Below are 27,196 nucleotides of genomic sequence, written 5' to 3' on the forward strand. Positions count from 1 at the left end.
TAAGGCAGGCTATTCAGACACTCAGGGCAGAAAATGCCGAGCTCAGACAGAAATTGAACGATCTAATAGATGAGAACAGGACAGACTAGCACAAACCCCAAAACAGACGCCACTATGTCAGCTACCGTAGGGCGGCAGGAATTCACGACTACCATGGCTGCCATGAACAATGCGCTAGCGAATCTAAGCAACCTCATCTCTAACATTCAAGATGAGGCGCGCAAGGATAAACGACTAGTGCAATTGACGGGCATGAAATCTAGAGGCAAACCCTATAGTAGGCCGTCAGTTGAGTATGGCGAGCAGCCGTAAATACTCGGTCAGGTTAGAAACCCTCGAAATATGGCAGTGGAACTGTCGTGGGATCCGCATAAAGCAGGGGCTTCTTAATCAACACATCACTATTTGCACAACTCCACCAGACATAATCGCTCTCCAGGAAATTGGCTGCTCCCCGACATTCACGGGCTACTCGGTCTATGAGGGGTTCGGCCAAAGTAAGGTCGCTACGCTGGTTGCCAAAGCGGTCACAGCAATCAGACATGACATCGACGTAACGGACATTGATCACGTCCTCATTGAAATCATTACACAAAAAAGAACCTAAGAAAGCATCTTTCTCCTTAACATATACAGCCCGCCCAGCCAGCGGAAAGCCAACTTCAGCTACCTGCTGGGCAAGGCAGAACAAGCAGCAGGCAAGCAGGGTCTTGTCATACTGGGAGATTTTAATGCCTGGCACAAAAGCTGGGGATATGACAGGGAAACTCCGAAAGGCAAGGCTCTAGCCAGAGAAGCTGATCGCAAAAGACTAAGCCTCATTACTGACCACACCCAACCAACGCGAGTGAGGAATAGTATCAACCGAGATTCGTGCCCGGACTTGGCGTTCGTTAAAGGAGTCAGGGAGGCACGATGGGAAAACGACGGTGAAACGCTTGGCAGTGACCACTGCATTTTGCGCATCCAGATCGAAACGCTCCCGATCAAGAAATGCATGGCCTGGTTAGACTTACAGACTAGGAAGCCTTTAGAAAATCTAGGGCGGAGTCCGAAGACACAGAGATTGCGGACATTAAGAGCTGGATCGCAGGAATCAAGGCGGACTGGCAAAGGCTAACTCGAGAGGTTGCGCTCACCACAAACACACCCGAGGTGGATAAGCATCTTCTACGCCTCTGGGATGCCCGCCGGGGCCTATTAAGAAGATGGAAACGGCAGAAACACAACAGGAAACTCCGACTTAAGATCGCCGCGGTCACCAAGGAAGCCGAAGAGTATGCGACGGAGCTCTCAAGGCGCAACTGGGACCAAAAATGCAACGAGCTACAGGGTACACTAGGTTGGAAAAAGACATGGACCTTGCTAAGGGCTCTCATAGACCCAACCAAGACCAAGACCGAAACCCGTAAGATGACCCAAAGGATCGCGCACCAATTTCAGGGCACAGACCGGGAAATGCTAGAAAACCTCAAGCTGCGCTATATTGACGATGCAGCGGATACCAACTGCAGCTTGGCATACACTGGCGAAGCGCATCCCGCTCTAGACGAACCCATTACCACAGAAGAAGTCAGACACGCTATGATGTCGGCGACAAAGAACACCATGCCAGGCAAAGATGGCATCACCAACGCCATGATAAGGAACCTGGACGAAAACTCTATGAAAAGGTTTACGGAGTTCGTCAACGAACACTGGGAACAGGGTACCATCCCGAACGACTGGAAACATGCGGAAATAGTGATGATTCCAAAATCAGGAAAGACTCCCAGCATGGAAAACCTGAGACCCATTTCACTGACCTCATGCTTGGGAAAAGTGTACGAGAGAATAGTGCTTCAGAGGTTGGAGACCCACCTGGAAGATAACAAACTCATGCTGCACACCATGTTTGGATTCCGAAAAGGGCTCTCAACACAAGACGTCCTCCTGCAAATCAAGGAGGAGGTGCTTACTGCCGTCCCAAAGTACGGCGAAAACATATTGCTCGCGCTTGATCTTAAGGCAGCCTTTGACAATGTCAGTCACAAGGCTGTGCTAGAGGGGCTCAGCAAGTTAAGTTGCGGACAAAGAATACTCAACTACGTCAAAGCTTTCCTCAGTAACAGAACCGCCACGGTTGGTATAGGAGGCATCCTGACTGACACGTTCAACACGCCCAAAAAGGGAACGCCACAAGGCTCTGTGATATCCCCTATGCTTTTTAACGTCGTTAAGATCGGCTTAGCACGGAACTTCGAAAAAATTGAAGGACTCAGACATGCCATCTACGCAGACGATGTGACAATCTGGGTAACAAGGGGATCCTTAGGACAAAAACAAGACCTTCTGCAACGCGCCGCAGATATGGTCCACGACTACATCCGACAATGCGGACTTGACTGTTCCCCGGAGAAATCCGAGGTTCTCAGAGCCTACAGAAGAGGATACAATCTGCAAAACTCCATAGACATCTACATAGGGGGGAAGAAGATTCCGAAAGTATCCCAAATTAATATCCTAGGCATGTGGATACAAAGTAACTGTCGTATAGACCACACCATCAGACAGCTCTCAAACACCAAAGCGCAGATTACGAGGATGATCGCCAGAATCTCCAACAGAAGACGAGGTATGAAGGAGGAAGACACGCGTAGGCTTGCACAGGCTCTCGTGGTCAGTAGGATTGTATACAGTGCACCCTACCAGACACCGCTCAAACAGGAAAAGGAACAATTAGAGGCAATCCTTAGGAAAGCCTACAAATGCGCCCTCGCACTACCAGTCAACACCTCGACGGAGAAATTCCTTAAACTGGGCGTAAACAACACAGTTCAAGAACACATCGAGGCGCACCTGCTTGCGCAGAAAATGAGATTCATGCCGACTCCAACGGGCAGGTACACGCTGCAGATACTGGGCATGAGGGATACTTGCCGAGAAATTAAAAGTACAGAGAGTATACCGAAGGTCATTCGCCAGATCATTGAGGTCAGCCCAATACCTAGAAACATGCATCCGAAAATACATAAGGCCAGAAGAAAGGCAAGATCAGAAGCACACGAAAGAAATTGCACAGGGAGAACAGATGTACTGTACGTTGACGCAACCACATACAGAGAACACTCCGGGGCGGTAGTGAGCGTCGTTGATCACCAGCTTAGGGAGGTCAACAGCGCTTCAATCAAAAGCAACAACATCCTCGAGGCTGAGGAAGTAGCGATCGCTCTCGCCATCACGCACCAGGGCAAAGAATCCACTGCTGAAATAGTTACGGACTCGCAAGAAGCGTGCAGACGATACAGCAGCGGACGCGTATCCACTGCTACCATCCGCATACTCAAGGCGAGAAAAATCACCTTCTCGCGCTGCTCCATTACGTGGACACCAGGCCATGAAACTGTGACTGGGAACCAGCGTGCTGACGCCAACGCCCGAGCATACGCCAACCGGAGGGCGCACAACGACGGGGAACCAGACACAGTGACTAGACGCTATGGGGCAATTCTAGAACATCAAAGAGCCCTGAGGAGGATTTACCCCCTCCCCACAAAGACCTCAGTAGAGAGCAGTCGGTTGCCTGGAGACAGCTGCAGACTAATACATACCCAAATCTCAGTCTACTTAACGAAATCTATCCGGCTACATACGACAACAAATGCCCGCTATGCGGGGAACATGCAACTTTTTATCACGTTACATAGGCCTGCCAACACCCAAAGGCTGTGCCAATAAACAACACACCAACACCGGAGCAGTGGGAGGCTGCGCTGTCCTGCTCGAAGCCTGAAGAACAGCTCAAGCTGATCGACAGAGCTCGCAAGATGGCAAAGGCCACAGGGACCCTGGACTGAGGGCTCCACCTTCACCGGGAGAATTTCTTTGCACCAATAGTTTTTCATTCATTGCATGAGAACTTGGGGGTGTGCTATCACCCCCGTAAAGTCGTTTACGCCTCATGGCGCACGTGCTTCCGGCGGATTAGTCATAATCAGGGCTGGGCAGTATCGCGATACAAGAGTATCGCGATAGTATTTCTGAGATACATTTGAGTATCTGTATTTCTGTATCGAGATACATTTGAAAAATGTATTTGTATCTCAGTAGTGAAATACATTTACAATGTATCGTTTGTATCGTGATACAACGCAGGACACGGTTATTCCGTTACATTTTTTTTTTTGTCGGGAATGAGTTGAGGCGTATTTCCAAGGGGGAATGACGTTTTTTTTTTTGTTTTTTTTTTTGTGCCAAGACAAGCAAAGGCGCGCTGCCGGTCGCCGACAGAAAGGGCGGCGATGGTTTCCCCTCATACGCAGAATGGCCCATGTGGTAAAGCGCGCGACGCCACAGACGGCAGAATCGCGGAGGCAGTGTTGTCGGCCTCTGCCGACAAAAGTCGCTGTCTCTCAAGGCCAGTGCAGCACGCCTAATTTTTTTCGGGTGGCAAGCCATTACTTCGTGACCCTCCCGCGCGGATACAGCCTTGCAACCGAGGGTTTGCAATGCTTCGCGTGCGTTCAGTTCTCAAAGCGGCGGCACTTCGAAAAGCCGTTCCCGTAGTCGCGGCGGAAGTGACTAGAAGATGGCTATCTTTGTCGCGCTTTCAGCCACCTCTCCAGCGTGTCGGGGTGCGTTCCTAATTGATCACAAGCGTGAAACTGTCTTTTGTGGTACCAGGCTCCCCCACCGTCGGAGCCGACTTCGCCTGTGGCGGCTTGCTGAAATGGGTGCTGGTAGCGTCGCCGGCCAGGCGATGAGTGCTTGCTGTAGTTTCTGATGGGGCGCTCTGAGCAGCAGTCCCTGTTTCCACGCCTTTTAGGGGCGAAGCTCCTTAAGGCGGCACCCGTTCGTCCCTCGTAGTCGTAGTAGTAGTCGTAGTGCGTAACCATTCTTACGCTTTGACCTCCAAGGTGGTGCCGGTGGGAGATTTTTCCTGTGCGTTGTTGAACAATAAAAAATTCGCAGCGTGCGCGTTAACTAAAAGCCGAATTCTTCTGTCTCTCATTCCCCATTAGCAGCCATTGGCATGTTCCAGTAGGAAACGTTAGTAGAAGTAGAAGTGTAAGTGTTAGCTAAAAGCCGACTTCTGTCTCTCATTCCCATTAGCAGCCATTGTTTACCTCCAAGGTACTGCCTGGTGAGATTTCTCCTGTGCGTCATTAAACAATAAAAATTTTGTTCAAAACGCCGTTGATTGATGAAATAAACCAACGAAAGACGCCAGATGTTTTGTAAAAGCAAAACGAAAGAACGCCAGATGTTTCCAAAGCAAAATGAAAAGACGCCAGCTGCTTAACGAAAGACGCCAGATGTTTTCTAAAGCAATGGTTTTCTAAACAATGAAAATTCACAGCGTACATGTAAAATTAAAGTGAGCTGCAAGTCGTCATAACTCATCGAACCTTTAGTATAAACGCGCCCGATCTCACGTCGGTGATGATGTACTGGGCAGAATTCACGGAAGATTCACGGTTTACCGATGAACCTCCGCAGCTTCGCCCACTCATCATCATTCACTCCGTGGATATGCTGTGATTTTTTTAGAAAGCTGGCAGGAGCGACTTGGGAAGGCTTAAACCCTCTCACCCCAAACAACGTGATTTTAGGAAGCCAATGTATAAATTGTGCCGTTTTGACGTACTGGGTTCCATTGCGCGTATGTAATTATGGCCAGCCTATATGGGCAGCGGAATCCTCAGCCGTCTGACCTGGCGCTGACCGGACCAGACGGCTGAGGATCCGAGGATAGAGACCGACTTCAGCTTCTGAACAGACAGAACAACTCACGTGAGGGCGGAAGTGTTTCGGTATCCAGATGACCCGAGAAGAGATATCGCCACGCTGCAGGGCTATCCGGCTATGAAGGTGGCATTTATTCACTATACTACGAATTTGTGCTCGTCTGCAGCGGCAGAGAGACTTCGATGCTTTCCTGAGTCTTGTGCTGAGGTCGAACCGACGCTGTCTAGAAGACAGCCTATTTGAGAAGCCCACACAGCAACCTTCTCAGCAAAGCAGATCTTATGTGCAAAATAAATGTGTACTTTTTCTCAGTTCACTGGTGTTCATTAGCGATGTGAGTGATTTGCTTAGACTGTGCTATTTTTAGCATAGCTCATTTTGTTGTCACCAAGTATGTCGATTTCGGTGTCGAATGCTTGTTACTCTTGCTGTGAAATAGCGTACTTTTTTATTGCAATCGATACGTGTAAATATGTCATTATTACTAATTATGTACTTTGTAACCCCCTCCCTCTGCAATGTCTGATTGGCGCTGAGGGTACTGTAATAAATAAATAAATAAATAAATAAATAAATAAATAAATAAATAAATAAATAAATAAATAAATAAACTGAAAGCATCAATGCGCTGTGACTTTACTAACAACATTATGGTGCACTTATAGATATCTTTGCGGAGTATGAGCATCCTTGAAATAAAAAAAAGTATTCCAGTATCTGTATTGCTGTATCTGTGTTCCGGAATACTTTTTTCGTCCTATTGCGAAAGTATCTCTGAAATATCCCGTTACGCTAAAGGCAAATGTATCTCAGTATCTGTATTTTAGGCTTCCAGTCCATGTATTTCGATATCTGTATTCCGGAATACTTTTCCGAGTATCTCTGCCCAGCCCTGGTCATAGTTAGCTTAAACGCCGCCGAGTGAGAGGTGGCGCTGTGCTCTCGCGGTGGCTATAGCGATAGAAATAAGTAAGAGACGGTTAGAGTATTGGTGGCAGAAAAGTAGAGATAAAGAACAAAAATAAATAATGGGGGAATAATAAGGTCATTCTGCCTTAAGAGGCAGAGAGATAGACCGTGAATTTGTATTTTTGGTATAATAACATAGATTTAATCAATGTAGATAAGGTATTAGGCCAACATGAAACAAGGAAGCTTTTCTTTTTTTTTTTTCGAGCCTGGTGGCAGACATGTCACCGCCCCGTTACAAAGGGGACGCTCATAGCATCCATCCGGCTAATCACTGTATATGCTACCTTTAGGTAGCAGAGTGGCGCATAGGTCCGGCTAGCAACCACAGCTATGCGGTGAAGTCGCACTCCATTTTTGCAGGCGACATGCCTACCGCGTCGCCGATAAACATGTCTGGCGTGTCGAAGGCCGGCGATAAACATTGGCTGTCGATGACTAGTGTTAATTGAGTGAGCTGGAGCGGCGGCGTCGAGAAATACAAAAATTGGCCCGAGCGTCAGCTTCTCCGCAATGCATGGTTGCTAGCGGCGTTTGGAAAACAGATGCGCAACTCTGCTACCTAAAGGTAGCATATACAGTAACTCTAGCGGTGGCGCTAGCGTCGCTGCCTGGCGGAAGCGAGGTTACGCGGGCGCATGAGGAAGAGCACTTTCTTCTGGTTTGACAGCGTTCGTTGGCGGTCGTCTCTCGCGAGGGGCCCGTGGGAAGGATACCGAGGCTCGGTCTCACGGGCTCTTGTGGTGAGTCGAACGTCGGCGACGCTGCATTGGCGGTACTTTGTATGTGCTATGTTGTGTATTGTATTGGCATTATATTTGGTTATTTGTCATGTTACCAGTTATTTATTATATTCGGCTGGCGAGCTCGCCTTTACGTAAAAGTGTTTAATAAATGTCCACGTTTCGTTGCACTACGGCGTCTACTGTGTCCGTTTGTTCCATGAGCGGCGCTCTTTTGAGACCCTACAAACTCAAAATGATTATTGTACTAATTAACAATAATTTGCTAATTAATCTTTTGTTTCAGTTACTTATCGGCATATATTACAATTTACGAAATGTAGCCCTTTACTTCAACCGTATCTCATCCACTTCGAACGACAGTGAGGATAACACTGTAGCTTGAAGAAAAGCGTTCATAATGTTTGTGACCAAATGCATTGTTAGTGCAGTCATTTTTGTGCTCCATTGCACCAAAAGATTATTTTTTAATAAATGGAACAACAGTACATTTTTACCGTGTTTCACAGCGCTTGTCACAAAATCGATGCTGTGATTTCAAAACGCGTTTCAAGTAGACGTGTCTTAAGAAATAGGGCCCCTGACAGCCGATTTCTTGTTTGTGACATTTATGTTGTAATAAGTAGGTCTATGTCTTGTAACCACGGAATGACACCGTAAATGCTCCAACGTGATGTCTAATTAATCCTGGCAGCGTTAATTATGGTCATTTTTAGTGTAGGTTCAAAACGCGCGCCGAAAGAGGATAAGAAACTAGCGCCGCGCCGCGGCGGTCGCGCCTCGGGGCACGCGTGATGACATGCGCTCAGTATTGGGTGACGTCAGGCACGCGCTTGTTGAACTGCCAGTTGGAGAACACACACACGGAGAGCTCACGCTGCCTGCCGACACGTACCGAAGAAGGAGAAGGTGGGAGAGCAAACATGCTTCGCAATATACCACAGTGCATGCACCGCGCATATTTCTGTCTGTGACGTCGACAACACTTGCTTTACCTCTGAAACGTCACAAGGGGCCTACGTCTACGTCATACTAGTGGTTATGTTGATAGGAGTTCAAAATTCAGATGAGCACTCAGGCTTACTTTAAAACCAAATTAAAATATCTTAAAGGCAACGCTCGTCACTCATAATCGGTCAGAAGTGCCCCCGCATGCAGGACTATCAAACAACACAAGCATCTCGAGTTTCCAAATTCGGTGTCAGGGGTCCTTTAAGAAATCACTGGCTTCATTGCGTATATTGCAATTTTTGCGGTAGAGTAATTTGTTTAGAAAATGTTACTAGTGAAATTGTCGCAAGTAGCCAATTATTTGTTTTTATTTCCAATGCGAGTATAAATGTCCTCTTCTTCGAGTAATCCAGCTTAGTGAGCATATTTGTGCTTTACGCCACAGGTGACTTTTTCTTATATTCTGCTAAAGATAGAATAAAACAAGGGGTATATAACGAACTGTGCGTGTTAAATCAACAACTATAAAAGACGGGTGTGTTTAGCGTCCCACTGACGAACGCTTGTAACCCACAGAAATATTCGTGACACACGCGGAAACTACAACGAGACATGGCAATGCATGACGCAGTCTATGCTTCGTGTTGCCTTGTCGTGTTTGATGTTTCCTATTTGTTTCATTCACGTGTAGAATTCAACTCCACTGCTATAAATAAATCATGCGTGGATTCTCACGGAATCCCCGAATTGGTGTATCCATGGTGCTCGTTCTCGCATTGGTTTCTCTTAGTATTAAAGAGGCACTCTTGTTTCTACATATTTCGATTGCGAAGCATTTCTTAGCGAACCAAAGGCACTTCAACCATTTCTATCTAGCCGCCTACGTCTGGTTGCTCTTGTGGTCGCCTCCTTAACTTGGCATGTGTCAAAATTGGCATAGGATGGCATGAGTGTATGACGAACATCACTGACAGACCACGACATGAATAGTGTCATAGGCTTATCGCGTACATCATGAAACTCTTTCACCCTGTCACGTGTGGCACATACCCGTATACCAGGGACCGTGGTATGCGACGCAGGTGGCTCGCAGTCTATGTCAGCCTATGAACTGCAAAAATAGACATTGACACTTTTAACGCGATAGCGTTAATGAGCCTTTGTCGCAGAAAATCCAGTGTCGGTGGCGTTGTTGGTGATTGAAAAATGCCAACGGATACAAAGAATAAAATGGGCCGCGTATCGGTGTGCTTCGCTACAAATGTCGTCTAAAGACGATAAAAGAGGCGCTGCGTGAGATATGGACGCCATCTGGCAATACGTCGGGAAACATGAGTGCTGTATTGCGGGCTGGTAGTCCCGGCGCAGCGGCAGGCGAAGACCGGCGGTGACCAACGCGACCGGTGGGGACGCCGGCCAGCCCGAACACGCTGTTTGGCGCGATGCGCCGAAGGAGAAGAAACGTCCGCACTCAACGAGTACTCTCCACAAACTGTCTTATTTACACGTCCCCTGGGTAAAACAGGAATGCCAGAGCGGCGCCCCCTGTCATTCGTACAATGCAATACTGAACCGAAACCGAAACACAAAATGAGCTTGTGCAAGGGGCACGGAGGAAGACAAGTTTCAGCGCAGTCGCATTTTCAGCGCACTTAAGAAACTAGGGTTGTAACATGGTAGGGCGAGTAGGGCCAGAAGGACCGTCACGACGAAAACCTGCCTCCTCAGTCGTACTCGCCTGGAACGTTGGTGTGGCTTCGCGTTCCCTCCTCCGCTCCTGGCCTTTCCACAAAGCTACTGCCTAAATACGAAGGCCCCTATCGCGTCCTACGTCAAGCATCCCCAGTTAACTATATTATTGAGCCTGTTCAATCATCTACGGACCGCCGTTGTCGCGGCCGCGAGACTGTTCACGTCGATCGACTGAAGCCGCATTATGACCCACCAGTTGTACCTGTTCCTTAGGTCGCCAGGATGGCTCCTTTTCCGCGGGGTAGTGATTTGTAACATGGTAGGGCGCAGACAAGAACGCCTGCGAAAGAAGAAGACGAAGACGGTTGTTGTTCGCGCTCGCGCTTGCTCGGCTTGGACCGCTGATCGCTTCAGCTGTGGCAATCTTTTAATAAACGCGTTACTGTCTCAACGTTAAACGCATGCCATCAAGGTCTTTAAAATTGTGTATCTATGTATTTTCTATTAAAGGAACACACCACCTAATACTTACCTAATGACGTTACGCCTCAGATATGCGTAATATTTACTTTTTGATCGACAACGTTCACAAGTATGGAGAGCCGTACCAGTTCAAGATGGGTGGGCGGTAAGCAGGTGGTTCAACTTTGGCCGGTTGGCTGAATCGGGGGACGTGCCGACAAACAGAAAGACAGACCAAAATTTCTGCGTTTAAGTTCTCCAAGAAAGACTATCGTCTTTAAAAATTCGAGCAGGAATCGAACCTAGGCATTCTAGGTGGCAGACGAGTATTCTACCACACGGCCACGCCAGCTCTTCAAACTGCTTCGGAAAAAGATAAGATATACAGGCGTCATATCGGGACAAAGTAAGTTGCGGTAGAAGTACCAGTGTTGGTTATTGGCGTTTATAACCATGTAATCTAATGTAATGTGCTCTTACGACTCAGGAAGCTATATCCAAGCGTTGCTCGACGTCAGAGGAATACGCTAACGAACGCACATCACATGATGCGCACCCTACGTTTCGATAAAACTGACATCTGTGCTCTAACGTGAGTGCTCACGCTAAATCGGACTATCAGCTACCCTATCCGCACCAGTCAGTCGACCTGCCTGGGAAGCCCACCATGCCCACCATACGCACACAGCAATTCTATTTACACAAACACGTCGATCACCCTCGGAACGCTTGGTCCAAAGCATATACAGTAAAACCTCGGTGATACGAATCTCACGGGATCACCAAAAATATTCGTATCGTCCGAAATTCGTATCACCAGAAAATATGGAAAATTAGCAGGCGACAAAAGAAAGCAGGCGTACATTTTCAGTTATTGTTTTTCAGGGCCGCAGCAAAGTCACGAACAGCTCTGAATGATTACCACTGAAGTTTTTAGACGTCAACGATCATACCTGCACTCGTAAATATACGGCCCGTTCACGCGTGTGTAATTATTGAACCAGATGTGTTGTGACCCGCGACAGCTAGTAGCCCCTTCCAAATCTCAGTATGCTTTTCCGCGTGACAATGGAGTAGTGCGGCGAAAGTAAATTAGGAGCGCTTTGACGCGATAGATGAAGGCCAGAAAACTTCAGAACCGCGGTCCTATGTTATTTTCCTATCGCGGTGGTGTTGGGGATGTTTTTCGCCTTTCATAGGACGTCTGATGCACGAGGACATCGCTTGCATGGAGGGCATTACTTGTAATCTAAACGCGAAAACACACGGAGACACATTAGGGCCTCCAAGATTCGCTCGCACAATCTCGGAGGCTACGACGCGTCACTGAATGTTTATTGTGATCATTGTGTAAGAAAAGTATATTTTCTTACACCGTGATTCCGACGAATTGGCGGGGCGCCGCGCATGCCCGCGCTTCCGTTTCCGCGCCCGCACGTGCTTGGCGCGTATTCCGCGACAGAGCGGACAGCACCTCTTCGTACCTGCGCGGTAGCTTATGTTCGTATCAAACATCGCGGTGTGAAAATCTGTTCGCAACAACCGTACTCCATTACACTACAGGCCAATGGGCCTTGGCCGGGACCAAAGCAAAATTCGTATCACCCCGAAATTCGTATGAGCCGTGGTCGTATCACCGAGGTTTCCCTGTGTGTGTGTGTGTGTATATATATATATATATATATAGATATATATATATATATATGTACACAGGTATTTTATAAAAAAATAAAGTGACAGTCGGACACATCGATGCGGAGATACTTTGCCGCTGTAAAAGTTACATTGAATTGACTAATTAATAAAACTTGTTATTTTTTTTAATTTTAAGGATAGTTGTTTATATGAAAAAGTTGTAGGGCGTCACAATATATGGCATACTCTCTTTTTTTTTTAATCTATAAAATCGCACATGATTTGAGATATTCATCATCAACTTTCAATGACGACATCGAAGCCGAGCGCGTCAGGCGCGCAGGAAAGGCGTCCGCTCTGTTATATTGCCACGTGCGTTTCTTTATCGCTTTTGCTGAATTCGGTTTTCGGCCACAAAGACTGTCAGCAACGCTCAGCGCGAACCGCTCCTCACTGTTCGAGAAGCTTCGCGATCATTGTAGATCGTTTTGTTAAGATTGCGCGCAAGACGTGCACACTCGACCTTATTCTAGAATTTGCGCGACAGCCAGCGATAACGCTGGAATATTCGGCGGCACATGTTTAAATGCCGACGCGCTTCACCACTTGTCAGTTGATCGACGGTCGACGCTCTGTTCGCCGCTATCAGTGCATACAGTGTGTATTGCTGTAAATTACCTTTCCGTTTCTCGGCCACAAGTTCGGCCAAATAAAGACTTTCATCTCGGACACGTCGCCTGCGGTCTTCGTCCACGTCACGACCTCGTGACAATATCAGACCGCAACTTCTCGTGGCGAAAAAACGACCAACATTGAATGAAGGCGCGCTGCATCTGTCGTGGAAAGCGGCAAGCCATCTCACTTGCATCAGCGGATTGGCCTGCCTCTGCGTGTGATGTTTGGTAGATATCCGTTTCTTTCGCGCTGTACGCAAGAGAACTACAATTTCACCTTTTCTGAATTCACTGTACAGAGTAAAACTCGGGGGCAGCCTTTGTGGTGCTTCTTGTTGCAGACAGTGCGACAGGCGAAAGCGCGCTTTGCGTCTATTGATATACACAGGTAAGTGCAAACATGTAAGTACCACACATCACGACGCAAACAATAAGCGGTCTACTTGCATATTTCAGATGATTTCTATTTTGAAAGTGATTAGTTATGATTTAAGACTGCCCTCAGGCACAGAACTTTTTAAATCATTACGATGCTCTAACTTTTGATGCCCTTCTGACTGAGTCGGCTGTCCTGAGGCATTTTTGGTCTAACAAGTATAAAGTTCCTTACGTCCCTACACGCTGCCTCCGACCTAAAAAAATCGCAGCATATCCACGTGGTGAATGATGATGAGTGGGGCGAAGCGAACTCGCGCTGCAGCACGGCGATGGCGTTGGCGCGAGCGTGGTCCTTCTTGATGGAAGATATTGTGACTAGATTGTTTGAGAACCACAATCTGTTGCACACACCGCAACTATGGCCGAAACTGTTATCAAGGAAGTCCCGCTGGAAGCGCGCGTCGGCGCCTTCGGGCAGAGCCCGCCTGATGCGTTTTGCAGCCACTTCACGTGCTCGCACAGCCTCGGGCTCTGCCTGCCGGTACGCGCGCTTTCTCGCCGCTTCACGGTCCTTCACATTTTGAAGATCCGATTCGCGCCGCAGCCGTACAGCTTCGGCCTCGCGGGCTCGAACGGCGGGGTCTTCGCGCCGCAGCCGTGCAGCTTGTTGAGCAGCTTCGGCCTCGCGGGCTCGAACGGCGGGGTCTTCGCGCCGCAGCCGTGCAGCTTGTCGGGCAGCTTCGGCCTCGCGGGCTCGAACGGCGGGGTCTTCTCACCGCAGCCCTGCAGTTTGTCGAGCAGCTTCGGCCTCGCGGGCTCGAACGGCGGGGTCTTCTCGCCGCAGCCGTGCAGCTTGTCGAGCAGCTTCGGCTTCGCGGGCTCGAACGGCGGAATCTGCTTCGCGGCGTCGACGTGCAGCTTCGGCCTCGCGGGCTCTCACCTCAGGATTCTGTCTGCGAGCGCGCGCTGCCGCCGCCTTCCGTGCCCTACGTTCCACAGCCTTGTCTTCCATCTGGCGACTCCGAGCTAAAGAGAAAGCGTGCCAAGAGATGATGATGATGATTTCCTTTATGCATGGCTCACACCCATTCTGGGGGATTGGCCAAGAAACGATTAATTTTAGGTAGAAGTGGCCACATATAATTTCTATGACTAATGAATTATAGAGTAGTTAGAAAAAATGCATAATGCTAATTTAAAATTCGGAGTTAAAACCGCTCTGATTCAATTAAGAATTTTTGTACAGCTGAACAGACATCCTGGTGACAATGACCCAATGAGGAGGCTCCCAAGGATAGAATATTAGAAGTAATGAAATCCAATCTAATTCGATTAAACGCTGCTTTGAGAATGTTTTTCCTTAGTAAATTGAAACGGTTACATGATAAGAAATAATGTTCAACTGTTTCGTCCTGGTTGCAAAACGAGCAAAGAGGGAGGGAGCCAGACCAGATCTATGCATATAAAAGTTTAGTTTTGGAACGCGACATCGTAATTTAGTAAAAATAACTTCATGTTTTCTTGTTGAACAGAAATTCCTAGGCCAAGGGAACAAGAGGTGTCGATATTCGTTTAGATGAGTGATTAATGTTTTGTCGGAGTCTTGAATTATGGCACGCCTTCTAAATCTGTCACGAATTATGAGTGCTGTTATGGGAATAATTGAGAATATGGGACCACTGAGAGCGGCTTTCGCCAGAGAGTCCGCCATTTCATTCATTCAGTAAAGAAGAAAGAATGCCACACAGGCGAACATGCACGAGAGTCTCACTCGTCAACGTCGTCGTCTTCTTCTACTGCATATTAGAACGCACGCTTCTCACGAGCTAGAGGTGGCTACTACAGTGCTACAAACGGAGGATGGACAGACCCACGGCATAAGGAGCTTCGCCCCTAAAACCGTTTACGGGTGATTCGCTGCTCCACCAGATATGGTCAGCGCACTCGTAGCTACATTACGCCGCCTTGCTTTAATCAGGGTGTCTACCGACCGGGAAAACCGGGAATTCTCAGGGATTTTGGGTAGTCTGGAAATTCTCAGGGAAAACTCAGGGAAATTGTGCTCCCATCAGGGAAAATCCACAGTATCTTTATTGAAAGGCGACGAAAGTCGCGGTAGCGCTTGCTCGATATTTTGTGAACGCATTTTTCAAATCAAACGGCCGCTGCGGCTGCGGGGAAGTGGCGCACCTTGATGCTGTCATCGCCTTCGGAGCGGTGAAGTGGGAGAGAATCCGGCTAATGCGTGGCATGCGGGAACCGCGAACCACGACACATCGTATCGCGCAATGTTGTCAGGATGTTCTGGGAGTACGCGGTGTAGTTCTGTAATCTTTCTCGCGCGTGCTGTGCGTTAGCGCCCGATATGGTGTTTTTGTTATGGCCGCGTGTCAAGTATAACAAGCAGGATTAGTTGTAGAAGCGGTAGCAGTAGATGTAACGAGCTTGAGTTATCTTGCAAGCGATCGCGATCGCGCAGGAAGCGGACGCCTTCGACAAGGCTCGTATCTGGCAAGCCATCCCGATCGGCGAGAAAAAAGACGCTTGTTGGCTGTTATCGGAGAGCTCACTCGCTTTGATCCCGAGCTTCAAAGATGCTATTTAGGACTCCGTGAAGAATATAATAAATTTCCAGGCGAGAGCTAGCGTAACTAACGGGCCCATTCACAGCAAGTGAAAGCTTTTTTTATTTCTTTTTTTCCCGATGAGAGCACTGCTGAAACAAGCTTTAGGCAGTCGACTGAAATTTTTGGGGGCTGCAGCTGGCAATTACCAGCCACACCACGTGGGTGTTTGCTACAAAGCCGAATTACAAAACTTTTTAGAGCCATGGCATAGCGGCGACCGAAATTCGCGACACCGGCACGGGTCCCACATGCTCGATTCGGCGCGCGATGTCGGAAAACGGTAACGTTTCCACCATAATCGGATGTGCTGTAATTCAGGCTGTTGCCGTGCCTTCATGCGATCTTAGCCCGCAGCTATATATTGCTTTTTTTTTTGCGATAGCAATTATATAGACACTCCAACACGAATTTTTTGCCTTCGCCACGATCTTCCCTATCAAGTCCAAATCGCGCGCGATTACATCACCCCGCGCGTCGCATGCTCCATGTGCGAGTGAAAGTGCGCAAGCGCTGCCGACGAACGGGGCTTAAGCAGAGATGAAACGAGCCGACCGTCTCATTCGCGCGATGGGCACATGGATAGGAACCGGCGCGTCGGGAAAGGGGGGGGGGAGGCGCTGCGTGAGTCCCACAGGAAGTGCGTACTTTGTACCAGCAGGCGTGGTCGCGTGCCCCGCGGTATCTTTAGTGGGGATCAGCATACGGCTCATACCTTTGTAGGTGTTGTGCTCTAATTGCAAAACTTCCGTTGAAGCCATAGCAGTGGCAGATCCCGGGGGGGGGGGGGCGGTAGCGGCGATCGCCCCCCCCTCAAGCCAGCCCCCGCCCCCTCCCTTCAGTGCCTGTCGTCCACCTCCTTTGTCAGGCTTGCTTGTCGAGTTTGCCCGCTTTGTCAGGTTGCTTTGCCTGCCACTGTCCAAAAGGGGTAAAGAGAATCTTGTCCCTGCTGTCTACCTCTCATTGCTCTACCCTTTCCTACTTCGCTATGCACATTTCCAACGAAGGCTTCTTAGGCACCGCCATAATCCCCTCTGGGCTGTTGTAAAGATGCGTGACCCACCAAAATGCACTGCTGAGCGTTGGCTTCAGCCTTTGTACCCCCCTCCCCCTTTATGTACCTGAATCCGCCCCTGAGCCATAGATCATAGATAAAGCACTTCTCTTAGTGCAGCGGCTGCGTTTCCTGAAGGAGCGAGCTGCTAGCCTATATTCATATAAAATTCCTCTTTGTTGCTATCGGATTTACTATTTTGCTCTCGCGGTGAAACTGACTTTTTTTCTAACGTGGGATGGTTTTTGATGTTGTGCGTTCGTGGAGAGCAAATAGTTCGGCTGGGCAACATGATAGCAAAGACGTTGCATTGCTCTGGGCAACGCGCGAGGATTTGACAACAACCCGCAGCAGCATAACAAGAGCAATTCCACAGTGCATTAAACCCGCATTTGTTTCGTCTTTACATGTGACACTCTGGCAAGGCATTGTGGAGATAGGTTTGCGAAACGCTTACCCTACGAGGCGACCGGCAAGGGACGCGACGTTCTCCACTTGCGCAGCGAACAAAGACGCTATGGCCGGGTTCGTCGGGTTTATTAACCCAAGATGCAGCATAGTACGACAGTCACAGGCTTGCAGGCCGTAAGGGGAACTCCGCAAGACCGATCGAGTACGCTTGCCAGTGGCGCTAAGACTACCACACAAAGGGCAGCGGTCGAGCACACGAACGAGAAGCCGCCTGCTAGAGGAGCGCGTCAACCTCTCGTGCTAGCCTGAGAGCATCTGACGCGGGCAAGCCCGCGCCAGACAGAAGCGAGCTGAACGGGGAAGGGGGTTGTCACTGGCGGCCAATAAGGACAGGCGTTGCTCAGTGACGTAAGCTAGCTTGGTGGCGTGAGCATGTGAGCATGTCGAGGCATGCCCGGACGCGTGCCCGCGCTCCGGGAAGCTGACGCATGGCTCGCACCAGACAAAGAGGGCTGGCGCTGCCGCCGTGGTCTGCCGATTAACAGCGGTTCCCGGCGCTCGAGCCGCGCGGGGCCAACACGCGCGCTAGCTGGGGAACGAGGCGCCAAAGGGAAGGGCGCGCTCGATTCCCACAGCATCTAACTGCGATTGCTGCATCTCAGGCTCAACAAAATTGATTTTTTTTTTCACGCAAGAAATAAAAAAAGTTTTTTCATATTGCCATATTAGTCGAGCATTCTTGTGGCCTTTTCAGTTTAAGGTTAATCCTTCAGTAACTTTGCCTTGCATGAAAGGTCGAATTTCAGTTTAACGAAGTTTCTATATAACGAAGTGAGTTGCCGCTTTTACCAACTTCGCTATATTCGGGTTTATATGTTCTATGTAGTATTCAAATGGGATTAAGTCGTTTTCATTTTCTAAAATGCGTATTAGAGAGTGACATCATCGAGCGATATGGTCTCTACCAATCTTGACATAAAACAAAGTTCTGTTTCACTCAGGGAATTTCAGCAAAAACACTCAGGGAAAACCTGGAAAACTCAGGGAATTTAGAAATGTCAACTCAGTAGACACCCTGCTTTAATCAACTACCCCTGAGTGTCTTTCGTGCAAAAACAAAATTCAAGCTGAAGCAACTTCTTCGTCGCATTAATCTTTAACTCTTTCGTGATATCTGTACTTTTCCTCCGGTAAATGCCGCTGCGGTATCAAAACCTTAAGGTAATCCATGTATTTCAGGCTGCGCATAGCTGTTGATGTATTAAAGGAATTAGAATTTTTGTTTTCTTTTTCTTTTTTTTTCTCTTTATAGGTCACAATGATGTTACATTGCTTTATCGTGTATTCATTTGTTTTTCATGGCTTTCCCGTGTTTTTTTTTTTTTTCACTGAAAATATGATGGTGTTCTATTGTATTTTTGCCATTGCATGTACGAATGGTCAACTCATGTAAGGCTAGGTGACGCTATATGTATTACCATCAGTTTTATTTCTTCATGCACTGCTGTACTCGCGCGTCTATTGTTTGCATGTATGCGCGAAAAGATTTTAAAAAAGGCATCTGCATTTGTGTGCTCCTAGATAAATGAATTCCTGTTGTCTGCTGTCTGTCGGCTCTGCCCTTCAAGCCCAACGAGGCTTTGGCAGGCCAATTTTGTATTACATTGTTACTGTGCCAAATGTCAATTAGGTATTATTATAATTTTTTTTATTTTTATTTTTATTATTATTTTTTTTTTGCCGTTCTTCCTGACCAGATTGCGCTGCGATGCACTTTCATTGAAGTTTCGTCACTTCCTCCTCACGGGAAGTTCCCTGTCTGACGAAACAGAGCGGCCGCGTTTCCTGCGCTCCCGGTACGTAATTTGAGATATCCATCATCAAATTTGAATGGCGATGTCGAAACCAAGTGCGTCGACATCGCCATTAAAATTCGATTATGAACATCTCAAATTACGAACATTTTTTTTAATTTCTAAAAAATGCCATAAATTGTAACGCCCTAAAACTCCCTCATATAAATAACTGCAAGTTGATAATGAGAAAGTTAATAAACATGTCTGTTTTAAGTAGTTTTGTCAATGTAACTTTATCTGCGGCAATACGTAGCTCCGCCTCGACGTATAGAGTTCGTGTGTGAAGACGACAGGTGGGTGCCCTACTGTCGTAACATTTTTAAAAATAAAAAAATCTGTATTGTCTAAAAAAAGCACCCTGTATAATAATTAATCGGCGTTTGTTGTATCGATGTTTAGAGAGTGCTGAAGGCTAAAGTGAATGCTGCGTCCTGTAATATATAGGCGCCGAGCGGCTTTTTTTTCGCTCCCCCTCAGCGAAATATAGTCCTTGCGGCAGGAATCGCCCCCTGATGTGCACAAGCCACATCGGAGCCATCACAACGAGTCGAAGTCGGCTATTTGCACCATGAAATGGTTGTCGCGAACAAACTGCGAATCACGCTGGTGATATCGCGCTCCGTGCAGCATGCACACAGATATGAATGGGCGCTTCCAATGGAAAGCTTAATGCGCGTTCTTTTAGCCCTTAGATTTTCGTATAGCGAGCCGAGACGTTATGCTGAATTCCTATTTAAGCCTGCGTGAGTGTATTTATAACAATCCATTCCACTTCCCAATCTTCTTTTATCTGTCACGCCGAATTTCCCATACAGGCGATAACAGCGGGGCGTCTTCATCCAAGTCCATAATGATCGAGTGGTGAAGTGAGTGATATGACTAGCACATTGTTATAAAACGCGCACTATTGAATTGCGCGCCTTCGTAAAAAAAAAAAAAAACTAACAAGCTTAGGCTCGAAAAGTGGCGCTTTCTTGTTGGTTAACTCGTCGCACGGACAGCAACTTGAATACGGCAACCAAACAGTGCAGGCAAGTCGGCGCTGGACAACCGCAAGATTTAAGAATGGACTCATTGCATAAGGAGCCGCGCAATGTCATGGTTGTCTTGCGAAAGCAGCGCTAGTATACATATGCGACACCAAGCTCAGCAGGTAAAGTGTCGCGCTGGCTCGAGGACGCGGATTGCATTCCCGGCCAAAGCGATGAGGGTGAAATGCAAGAGCACTCGTGTACTTAGACGTTAGGTGCACATTAAGCCATGGTGGTCAAAAATTAATCCGGAGTCTATTGTGGTGACAAATAGAACCCCGGAATTAAAAATTTTTCTATGCGATGAAATCAGTTGTATGTCTTGCAGCAACCTGATGCAGCCTTTGTTACCTATGGGTTCACACCAAATAATTGATTGCAATGATTAATTAACTAATATTTTAACTAGTACATAAAGGCGTCAAATTTAGGTGATTTACTGACATGAAGAGCCCCAATTTTAATCGTCTGCAGCACACACATATATTTTGTTCCCGCTTCTCAAAGAAATCCCGCGAAAAATAATAGTATACCACACACTCGGGCAGCCGCGAAAACGCTAGTGAGAAGAGTAACATCCATCGCCGTGCCCAGGGCGTCACGTTTGAGCTGGTTCTCAAGGGTGCAGTTCTCAAGGAACCACACGCCTACGGGTTACCGTGCAAAAGGAATTGTTTTGTTTTTGGCCATGTTTTGGACTACATTTTAACGCGAAAGCGTTACTTGGCCAGGTTTGCGAAAGCGCGCACGGCGTCCGCAAAAGCCGTGTGCGGGAAACACGTGACATCTCTTATACGTAAATGACGCCGGCGCCAACAACTGCCGTAAAAACCACACGCAGCCGCGGAGTGGGACAGGGGAATCCCCGCGGCAGAACTACCGACTCGAAGGGGGCGCGCCGTTGAGCGCTACATCATTTGACCTTCAACTTCTGTGGAGGCCGTGTTGCAGCAGCATGCACAGCGATTTTGCAATACGTAGCTGCAGCGAGTCCGTTGCCTACGTTGTAGACTTAGCGTCGACATCGGCAGAAGATTCGTCAACGTTGTGATTTCACTTCGAAAATGAAGTGGAAGAGGACGTGTAAAGTGTTGTCGACATCCCTGTGGTTGTACCGAGTCATGTATATAAACACAATTCGGCCTCTGCATTTCTTTTCTTTATAACGCAGCTCGGGAATGCCACTTTGCAGGCCCCCTCTGCAACACCAACCTAGCCAAAATAAACGCTTTCATGTTTCCATATCATAAGAATGTGCATAGGGATGCTCTGCAACATTTTTCTGCAGTTTCGCTTGGCAGTATTAGAAAAATATTCGAATTCGCTTCGCACCCAAAATTCTGCTATTCGCACAGCTCTACTAATTACCAAAGCCACACATTTTCAGCAGCTGTTTTCCTCCAATTATATTTCTTTTTTCCCCCACATGCTACCCAGGACTTCTGATTCGAAGCAGTTTTTAGAACAGCAGAATTTTCATCGTGGAGCACTTTGGAGCTGGTATAGTATTGCATTTGGGAGCATCTTGGAGCAGCTAATTTCACATTCTGGAGTACATCGGAGAAGCAAGTTGCATTTTACTTTCATACCTGAAAATTAATGTAGAGCTCTTATGAAGAGCTAGAAATATTCCGATCGACTGCAGATCTTATGGAGAAAATGCACTCCGGAGCACTCAAAAATAAATAAATAAATGCAAAAATATGGGCCTCATGCATTTGGATGTTGTAGAATAACCTCTTCCGCCATTTTTGCGGCACAAGCAAATAAAGAGAATACTAGATAAATAAAATTATATTTTATGAAATAACTCTCTGAATGGAATTATTTCCAAAATGCAGGACTCCTTCCACAAATTTGCATTCTTGATGCAACAAAGAATTGCACTATAAATCAGCAGAAGTGGCAGACAAATGCCGCAACAACATTGCCTCAGTACTAACTAAACACACAAAGCCAGATGGAAAATCCCAGACGTGTGCATGAGACTTGTAACAAAAAGATCGGCTTTTTTTTATTAAATGTGTTTAAGGAGAGCTTAGCGCCTATAAATGGCTCCGGCTACTTCTCTTCCCGTACTTAATTATTAGTGTCACGAACTTATAAATAAAAGTAGACTCACTCGCGGCAATGTCCTTTTAAAAGGAATGTTCTCACGTCATGCATAATGTCCACGTGTCGACAACAATGTCCACACACAAGACACACAAGAAACGTTCGCACTTTGCCGAAGAGTTCATCAGTCATTTGTACAATGCGATCACACAACAGTCACTGGGCCCTTGCCCACACTTTAAACACAGCTGTCTTGAATCACAAGAGGCAACGCGAAACATATGGCCAGAAGTATCTCAATGTGAAGAAGAATGACAAATGTGAATCAGTATCTTTTTGATATTTCCGACTCTTCTAAAAACTGTACTACGGCACGTGCAGCAATGTTTTGAAAAGCTTCTGTTGGCCATGACCCCAACACGTTTGCTAATGATAGCGGCCGTCTATCCAATCTGTTGATCTTTTCGAAGAACTTTTTACGGGGAACGGCATAATTTTGCAGTGTAGAAGGAGGTGTTCTATGTCTTCTTCTGCCTCTTCATATGCACATGTAGCGCAGTTAGCTTTTCTTATCCTATATGGGAAGCTCTTAGCGTAGGTAGTGCCTTGACGAAGTCTGTGAATTTCTGTTTCTACAGAACAGCTAAATTTATTCGGAATTTGAAATTCCATTCTAGGATCGATTGTATATAATTGAGGGTTTTGAGCTCCGTTCGCGAACCAAGTCTCTTTGGACAATCGACCACATAGTTTGTTCAAGAAACATCGTGCATCACTCGTCGCGAGAGGCTCTTCCATTAGCTTTGCAGGCAGGCAGCGGACATATGTATGCACACAACGTGCTTTACATGGAGGAAGATAAAAAAATTCTCATATGAGAATTGATTACCAGCAAAGCTGTTAGACTGCATACGTCATGAAATCCTACATTATTTTACATACATAATACTTATATACACACTTCGAAACGATGGTGATCACCGCTTTACGATCCGTATGATACACGATGATCATTTCTGTTTTCATACAGGACATGTTCTTCGCCAATGGCGAGTCGATGCACAAAATGTGTATGGTTGTTCGTTTCGATGTGTCGATGTAGCACGCAAAACCAAACTCGACTGGCGCAATGCTTCAGCGCACGCATCCCAGTTATATGTATACCATGCATGACGTCATACTACAGCAGCGCCACCACACTATGCCGGCACAAGTGCCGCCGTGGTCACCAAACTTCCCATGTATCTGCCGCAACCGCTGCTGCAGTTGTGCTAGTTGTGCCAGCACTTCCGATGTGATTGCTCTTTCCCACTTCCTCCTTAAAGGTGTCATGAAGCACCCCCTGGGCTTCTTGAAAAAACACATCCTGCGGAAAGCTGACAGGGCTATGTACTGCTCAGCCAAATATTGCAGTCGTGCGCGGCGCGTAAAGGCTGCAAGCGGAGCGCGAAGTTGCTGTTTTCTCAGGCGCCCTCTTTTCAAACAGAGTCCAGCTCTCACTCTCATCGGTGAGCGGAGCGCCTGCCAGTTGACGTCGCGTATCTGCTTCTCCGCGTCGCAAAAGACATAGTATCCTCAGTGGCCGATAGCCGACATAAATCGAGAGCGGCGTTCAGATCAGATGTGCTTCTTGCCACGGGGTGCCGCCTAAAGCCCCTTGATCTTGAGAAAGTACCGTCATTCACTGTACTCGCCGCCGCGCGTGTCCTCCTCTCTCTCTCCTCGCCCCTTTTGCGGCCTCCCGTTCTTCGCCGCTTTTTCCGCGCCGACGATTGGTCTCCTTCGCCGTCGCACTTATGGCTCATTCACACTGGGGAATCCGCCGGCCACAGCGACCGGAATTCACGCGCCGCCGAAATTCCACATTGTTCACACCGCTTAGCAACGCACCGCCGAAACTAGGACGCCTAGTTGTCATCGTCCCTTCGCGCGAAGGAACGCTGGCATCGACGCGCTCTGCGTTGTGTACGCGTTTCAGGGGCGTAGCCAGAAATTTTTTTCGGGGGGGGGTTCAACCATACTTTATGTATGTTCGTGCGTGCGTTTGTATGTGTGCCTGCCTATATACGCAAGCAAAACTGAAAAATTTCGGGGGGGGTTTGAACCCCCCCAACCCCCCCCTTGGCTACGCCCCTGACGCGTTTCGTTATGGCAAAGCGCATAAACAGGAGCAGGGTCGTGGAACTGCTGGGCCTGCTGGAAAGGAACTTTCTGGCGATGTCTGACGAGGAGAAACATGCGTTCGCCGAACAAGAAACGACGCAAGCAGTCATGGTTGGTTCGCCCTGATTTGCGAGACGCGAGAAGCTTGACCGAGCCGAGATAATGCTACCCGTTTTGCGAGATCGCGATGATGTATTGCAAAGATGCTAATCGTGACAACACTTGGCAGTTGTCGAGAGCTACAGGATGATTACGAAAGACTTCGCTGTTGCTGCGGGCTTCGACGACTGCGATATCACAAGCGCGCCGCCATTTTTCGAATGTTCGACTCGCGTTCCAATTGGTTCGCGGTGAGGGAATCCGGCGGCAGCTGCCGCAAAAATCGGTCCAGGACCGATCGGCGCGAAATGGGCTTTTCCGACGGATCTCGCTGCCGCCGAAGCGGATTCAGCGCGCTCTCGCCGCCGAATGTCTCAGTGTGAACGCGCCCTTAGAGACGCGTGGATCTTGCGTTTTGCTGGTATTTTTCTTTTCGCTCGTGCCATTTTACGCCGGGGCTCCGCGTAGCGAACGGTGCGCGCGCTTTGTTTTCTGTGCTTTGTATGGGCGCTATGCCGTGCTGTTGCGCCTATGAGTGCAACAACGAGAGCGTGAACGGTTATGCACTTTTTACGATTCGCCAAGGTAAGCGTGATGGCTTGCGCAAGAAGCAGTGGCTGCAAAACATCGACCGAAAAAACTTTGTTTCGACAAGGAACAGTGTTCTTTGCGAGGTAAGGCGCCTTTCTTATCGCGCTTTCTTATCGAGCATTGCCGAATGCTGCGTTTTAAATATTCTTCTGGATGCTCATAAACGTTCTCTTTTTCTCAGCTATTCTCGCGTTGCATAAAAATGGGGTTGTTCTCAATATGCTGAATAATATGCTGAGACTCCATCACTTTGCATGTCGGCAACTACAAATGCACAACTACAAAAACTGCTTTCCGCTGCGAACAATACAGCTTCTCGATCGCGCTTGTCGTGATTGTTAGGGTCCGCTTAATGTGAATGTTTAGTGGGAAAAAAAACGATTGGACGAATGACCCTTACTGGCGTTCGTTTTCATATGAGGTTATTGTTTTCTTTTTATTCGAGGGGGGGGGGGGGGGGGGTCCACAAACAAAAATAATGACATAAATGCGATCCGGCGCAAGAAAAAAAAAAGAACACAAGCACTGCGCAACACAAAAACAATAACACCGTGATAGCGAAGGTGAGTGCAAGTAAGCCGTTATCTAGCAGGCCGCGGCCGAAATGGCTCATCTTAGTCACCTCTGCATTAACGCGCTGTCCGTTTACCAATAAGAAACTAGATTATCTCTTGTACTGGCGTCACACGTGCACTTTTCATCGCGATCAGAGTCAATCCCGATCAAATTTCTTGATCGCAATCAACAATCATCGCTACTGTACGGTACAAACTAATCCGGATCGAGTTTGGCGCAAACATAAATCAAATCGCAATCTGGCAGCCAGATGTCGATGAGTATATCGCGATGGTCTCGATCCCGATCGAACCCGATCGCTAATAAAGTGACCGTGTAGGAGCACCTGATCCGGATCGAGCCTTATCCGGGTCGGCCCCGATCACGATCAAAAGTGCCCGCGTGACACCGGTATTGATGACGGCGTTGTCGGCTTTATGACCATTCACCTGATGGTCGCCTATGCTTATCGTAAAGGCACTGCAGTTGTCTCTGTTAAGCTGTATACTTTGAATGGACCTTTGAAAACAGCGCTTGCCCCGCCACGGTGACCTAGTGGTTATGGCGCTCGACCGCTGACCCGAAGGTCGCAGGATCGAATCCCGGCAGCGGCGGCTGCATTTTCGATGGAGGCGAAAATGTTTGAGGCCCGTGTACTTAGATTTAGGTGCACGTTAAAGAACCCCAGGTGGTCGAAATTTCCGGAGCCCTCCACAACGGCGTCTCTCATAATCATATCGTGGTTTTGGGACGTTAAACCCCAGATATTATTATTATCGAAAACAGCGCTTGTTTGCGTCACGGGATACCACGTCTACCAATGCTCACTGCATGTAGACTGTTATTTTCAAAGTGCTTTTTGGGCTGTATCCGTCTATTGGCCTCGAGGCCCACCACTGGAAACGCCGGCGCCACCGTCGGCGTGACGTGCTTGGCAGGATCACGTGGTCTCAGCGGCCGCGTCGGCTGCTTGTGGCGCACTGCCGCGTGCTTTGAAAACGAGTTTCAAGTCCCACATGCGCTGCGGTCTGCTCAAATTCGGAAGTTTTCTCTCATTTTCTACTCAATTGAAACCACTGTAATAGAGTGGCTGCCTCCGAAGGCGACGAACATGGGATTCTACCGCTCGGTGCCGCAGTGCCCCGCTTACGCAAAGGAGCCCAGTGTCAGCGTGCACTGGTAACCGCGGGACAAGAAACAGCGTGAAGAATGGGTTGTAAAGCTAAGAACCGGCAAGTATCCATCCGCTACGAGTCTTGTGTGCAGCAAGCACTTCCGCGACGAAGACTTTTGTTACTGCGTCGGGCCTGCGATGTTCGGTGAGTAGCAGACAGCGCGCACTGAGACGATGGCTCGCGCGCGCTTCCCGCCGGCAAATGATGCTTATCTGCCACAGGATGGTAAAAGCGCTACCTTTTACCACGTGCGATGCCATCTCAGAACCCTCCAATGCGACCTCTTGATCGTCGACCCCGTGCTCAGCGTCCACAAAATCGGCTGCAGATGCGCCAGTCATTCTTTAGATA

General features: G+C 48.0%; 1 long non-coding RNA gene across 1 annotated transcript in view; it reads left to right on the forward strand.

The window, feature by feature from the left end:
• LOC125759331 (uncharacterized) overlaps window positions 1-26,416 on the forward strand; it is a 66,194-nt gene extending 39,778 nt beyond the window's left edge. Inside the window, exon 2 of the long non-coding RNA XR_007416896.1 lies at window positions 26,338-26,416. This is a non-coding gene — a long non-coding RNA (uncharacterized LOC125759331). The remainder of the gene's footprint in view (window positions 1-26,337) is intronic.
• Window positions 26,417-27,196: the final 780 nt, after the last annotated feature.

This window comes from Rhipicephalus sanguineus, chromosome 1, assembly GCF_013339695.2.
Source record: "Rhipicephalus sanguineus isolate Rsan-2018 chromosome 1, BIME_Rsan_1.4, whole genome shotgun sequence".
Classification (NCBI taxonomy): domain Eukaryota; kingdom Metazoa; phylum Arthropoda; class Arachnida; order Ixodida; family Ixodidae; genus Rhipicephalus; species Rhipicephalus sanguineus.